Genomic DNA, 6,000 nt, shown 5'->3' on the forward strand with positions numbered 1-6,000 from the left:
ATTTTATTATTCATTGAACATTTTATTTACTTAGTTTATTATTTTATGATGAATGCATTGTGTATGTAAGTGTGTGAGAAAGTGTAATTTTTGCGCGAAATTTTTCCGTCATTTTTAATATTAATGGAGGGTACCGACTCTCTCCCCCAAAAAAAGAAAAAAGAAAATGAGGGCAAGCTTAAAATTAATTAAGCGTTACTATAATAATGATAATAATAATAATAATAATAATAATAATAATAATAATAATAATAATAATAATAATAATAATAATAATAATAATAATAATAATAATAATAGTAAGAATAATAATAGGAGTAATAATAATAGTAATAATAAAAAATAATAAAAATCATAATATTGAGGGTATGAGAAGGGGAATAAAACAGTAAGTCAAGTCAAAGTCGAAATCAAATACGTAAAAAACACGGTTTCCTACGCGCAATAGGTGACGCTGCTAAGGAATAAACTGGCGCCGCGTAAAACAACCTGTCGCCACGCGACAGCCTCTGTCGCCACGCGACAATTTTGTCGCCTGGCGACAGACGCGCTTTCCTGTTTCCTACAGGAATTGAAGTTTGTCGTGCAAAAAAGTTATAAATAGCCCCCGAATCATCCGTTTACTACATAATTTAACCAGTTTATTAAATAGTTAATTAACTAGTAATCATGCCTTTAGCTAAAAGAACCTTTTGTGGGTACATGGATGAATGGTGTCGTCACTTAACTGCTAAAGATAAAAAAGCATTAGATCTTTCTCATATGGGGGGTATGTTTGGAGTCAAGGGGATGAGTCTTGATATTGACTTTATTTATTCTGCCATAGACTATTGGAATATTGATACTCATTGTTTTAGATTTTTCCATGATGAAATATGTCCTTTACCGGAAGAATTTGGGGCCATCATAGGTTATTATTCCACAGACCTTGCGGTAATGCCTAGAATTAATGAATATTACTATAAGGATTTCGAACACTTTTTTGATTTGAGGGGGACGGCTTTAAAACACATAGTGCATGGCAACATAGTTAATTTGACAGAATTTGCACATTATTTTTATGATAATCCCAATCCCGATTTCCATGTCTATAAAAGAAGGGCTTTCCTTTATTGTTTATTTAACCAATTGCTCTTAGTGAGTGGTAAAGATAATGAAGGGCAATCGATAATTATATATGTTATAGAACAAGTTGAATCTGGGAGAAATCCAATGCCATTAATTGTTGGAGAGACTATGCTGTGGTTAGATGCACTAAGAAATAATTCAAGAGCACCTTTAAGAGGTTCTCCAATTTTATTACAGGTATAAAATAATGTTATTATTAATTTATCAAGAACTAAAGAATATTATTTTTACACTGTAATATTAATTTAAATACATATTTTGCAGATATGGCTCATGGAGAGGCTGAAGCTTATTAATCCTCCTGATGATATTCACACATATGTTCCAAATTGCATAGTCCGCCGAAAGAAACGATTTTTGAAAATCGGTCGCCGTGAGTGGAGCAAGGTGTTTGCTGCCGGTGACTTTACCATAAACTGGATTGTTTCTTGGTGGAAGATTGAGGCGATGATTGGTTGTAGTAACCAAGCATATTGTCGTCTCCCGAGCTTGTCAAGACTAACCTTTTACTTTCCTTGTAGAGTCATGAGACAATATGGTCTCGCACAAATCATCCCTACAGGAGATCTTCGCCGTCCTTATGAATTTCCTGTATCACAAGAGATTGAGCGCTTTGATGGATACTGGATTGGTAGGCCCTTATGGGAGGTGATTACCCATAAGGAACCACCTTGCTTGTCAAGTAAAGTTAAGCAATGGCTTGATGGAAGATTCCAAAAACCTCAAGTTACAATTGAAAAGACCAATGTGAAGGATCGTCTGGGTGACAAGAATGTCCCTGCTAAAGGATTGCTAAGAAAAATCATGGAAAAAGAAAAGTCGACTCTACTAAGAAGGAAGCTTAGGTAGAGAAGAAACATGGAGTCCTAGCGGAAGGAGAAACTATCTATACTAAAATAGAGTGTAGATCCTCTAACGGTTTTCTCCTAGCGAAGGTTATGGATCAAGAGGAAGAGAATGAAGACACAAATTGGAAAATAATGAAGAAGGAGAAAAAAGATTAGAACATTGCTTTTCTTTTGATTTATTAGACAAAGTTAATTTGTTTTAGTTAATTTTTCAGCTTTTATTTTATCAATAATGTACTTTCTTTATTAATCAATAAAATTTCAGCTTTTATTTTAATTAACTTTCAATTAGAGCAATGAAAACAATTACAACATTTATTTTTCGGAGAATTAATTCGAGTACGAGAGTCGAACAAATTTCCAGAATACGTGAAACTTGTCTAGACACTTGCAGAAGACTGGCGCTGCTATCTGATGCACTGTCACTGATGATTTAGCTCTGTCGCCTGGCGACAAAATTGTCGTCTAGCAACAGAGTCTATTTTCTGGCGCCAGTCTTGAAATTTTGCGGACGTGCATTTTTTACTTCGGGGATACAGAATTTGAAGAAATTAAACTGGCCGCACCCTGTACGGGTTGCCTACTTATGGGTAGTATTTCTTAAGTTGGTCAAGGTTTGTCATGTTTGAAAATTCATTGTCATCCATATCGGTTAATTTAGCTGCGCCTCCTGACAGGATTGTTTTGACAATATATGGTCCAGACCAATTAGGCCGGAATTTGCCTCTTGGATCTAAGACATTTTTCCTTAATGCTTTTAATACCAAGTCCCCAACCTTGATATTTCTAGCCTTGACCTTTTTGTTAAAATGTCTAGCCATGCGGGTTTGATAACATTGGGTATGATGTAGAGCTTCTAGTCGTTTTTCATCGAGTAGGATTAGCTCTTCATATTGTGCTCTAGTCCACTCAACTTCATCGAGTTTACTTTCTAACGCAATGCGTAAAGAAGGTATTTCTAACTCTACAGGTTGTACGACATCCATCCCATATACTAAATTGAATGGCGTATTTCCTGTTGATGTTCGGATTGACGTGCGATAACCCCACAGTGCGAAGTGAAGTTTGTCAGGCCAATCTTTATAATTTTCAGTCATCTTCTCAATGATCGTTTTCAAATTCTTATTAGCGGCCTCAACTGCTCCATTTGCTTGAGGTCTATGCGGGGAAGAATGGTGATGTTGAATACCATACTTTTGTAGCAATTCTTCACATTCTGCTTGAAAGTGAGTTCCATTGTCACTTATCATTTCATGTGGGACTCCGTATCGACAAATTATGTTTCTTTCGATAAAGAGTGCTACATGCTTGGCGGTGAGTTTAGCATATGATTGTGCTTCCACCCACTTTGTGAAGTAATCTATTGCAACCAAGATGTATTCATGACCTCCTGTTTCGGGAGGTGTAATCTTTCCAATTATGTCTATTCCCCATGTAGAGAAAGGCCATGGTGAAGTGTAGGTGTAGAGAAGAGATGGTGGGATATGTTGCAAATTTGCGTAAATTTGACATTTTGGGCATCTTTTTACATATTGATGACAATCTTTATTCATGGTAGTCCAGTAATATCCTTCTCGCATTATCTTTTGGACTAGCATTTTGCCGTTAACATGTGTTCCGCATATACCCTCATGGATTACTCTCATAGCCCTTTGAGCATCTTTTTTGGCTACACATAATAGAGCTCGTCCCTTAGGTACCCTTTTGTGTAGTTCATTCCCTATGAGTACAAACTGGGAAGCTAAGAGTCTTAATGCTCTTTTCGCTCTTTTGTCAGCATGAGGAGGATATTCTCCTTTGGTGACATAATTCAATATATCTACGAACCATGGTTCCTCCTCTGGTTCTTCTTCTTGAATTACTTCGTCGTCTTCTATGGCCTGAATGTATGCTGGTTTATGCCTTTTTTCTATGGTTAAAGGCATCTGCTCAATTTCCTTAGGTATTCTAACCATTGAGGCTAGCCTTGCCAAGGCGTCGGCGAATTGGTTTAACTCTCTAGGTAGGTAAGTGTATTCTTCTTTTTCCAATTGATCGGTGAGAGTTTCCAAATATGTTTGGTAAGGAGCTAAACGTTCACTCCTAACCATCCATCTTTTGGAGATTTGATTAATAATTAGGGATGAATCTCCAAATATCCGGAGTTTCTTTACGCCTAGGGCTAAAGCGGTTTCGAGGCCTACCACGCATGCTTCATATTCAGCTGCGTTGTTGGTGACGTCGAAATCTAATTTGATGGATATAGGGACATGTTCTTCCTTAGGTGATACTAATAAGACTCCTACGCCGCACCCCTTTTGGTTTGAGGCTCCATCAAAATATAGAGTCCATGTATCATCCTCCGTCATCATTAAATTTTCGTCCGGAAATTCATTCTCTTCTAAGGGTATTGAATCTTCTATTGGGAAATCTGCTAGAAAATCCGAGACTACTGATCCTTTAATTGCTTTTTGAGGCATAAATCTTATGTCGAATTGGGCCAAATTTACTATCCATCTTGAGATTCGCCGGTTAAGCGTAGATCTTTCGAATAGGTATTTTAGGGGATCCATTCGTGAGACTACGTAAACGGTATGCACGAGCATGTAATGTCTCAATTTAGTTGTGGCCCACACCAACGCGAGGCACAGCTTTTCCAATGGTGTATAGCGTGTTTCATACTCGAGCATTTTCTTACTTAAGTAATAAATAGCATTTTCTTTGCTTTCTACCTCTTGTGCGAGCATAGCTCCCATTGTTTCCTTTGTGACGGTTAAGTATAACCTTAAGGGTATTCCGGGGAGTGCTGGGGCTAATACGGGAGGATTCGAAAGATAGGCTTTGATCTTCTCAAAGGCTTTTTGACACTCATCGTCCCATATGATTGGTACATTTTTCTTAAGCTTTTTAAATATTGGCTCGCATATCGTGGTTAACTTGGATATGAACCTACTTATGTATTGCAACCGGCCAATAAATCCTCGAATTTGCTTTTCGGTTTTGGGCGGTGGCATGGACATGATTGCTTTAATTTTGGTGGGATCTATCTCTATTCCTCTAGAGCTTATGACATAACCCAAGAGTTTCCCTGAGGTAACACCAAAAGCACATTTAGAGGGGTTTAACCTCATGTTGTATTTTCTTAATCTTTCAAAGAATTTCTTTAAAGCTATTGGGTATCCTTGGCGGTCTTTTGATTTTACAATCATGTCATCCACATAGACCTCCACTTCTTTATGCATCATATCATGGAGTAGGGCAGTTGCTGCTCGTTGGTAAGTAGCACCCGCGTTTTTTAACCCGAATGGCATTACCGTATAGCAATAAGTACCCCAAGGCGTTATGAATGTTGTTTTCTCCATATCTTCCTCGGCCATGAGGATTTGATTGTATCCTGCATATCCATCCATAAACGAGAGAAGTGCATGGTTTGCTGTGTTATCTACCAAAATATCGATGTGTAACAAAGGGAAGTCGTCCTTTGGACTTGCCTTATTTAAATCTCGATAGTCGACACACATTCGAACTCTACCATCTTTTTTCGGAACCGGGACAACATTGGCGACCCATTCGGGGTATTTGGATACCCGGATAAAACCTGTAGTTATTTGTTTTTGTACTTCTTCTTTTATTTTAAGGGCCACGTCGGGTTTCATTCGACGTAACTTTTGTTTTACAGGTTTCATTCCTGGAATTAATGGTATAGTGTGTTGAGTTATTTCTCTATTAATGCCTGGCATATCTTCGTATGACCAAGCAAATACATCGATAAATTCATTAAGTAGATTAAATAAATCGGTTCTTTCTTCTTTGTTTAGCGTCAGTCCGATTTTAACTTCTCTTTTAATGGTTGGATCTTTTGAGATATCAACCGTTTCTGTATCCTCAATTATTTGTGTCTTATTTTCAAGTGTTTCCATTGCTTTAATTGTTTCTTTCTCATTTTCATCATTAGTTAAGCAATGCTCGTCATCTTTAGATAAAGAAAAACAAGAGGAATAAGGGGAAGAAGACATATTATTAAACTCGGAAATCATTACATCAA

This window comes from Chenopodium album, chromosome 22 (genome assembly GCF_948465745.1).
Source record: "Chenopodium album chromosome 22, dcCheAlbu1.1, whole genome shotgun sequence".
NCBI classification, from domain to species: Eukaryota; Viridiplantae; Streptophyta; class Magnoliopsida; order Caryophyllales; family Amaranthaceae; genus Chenopodium; species Chenopodium album.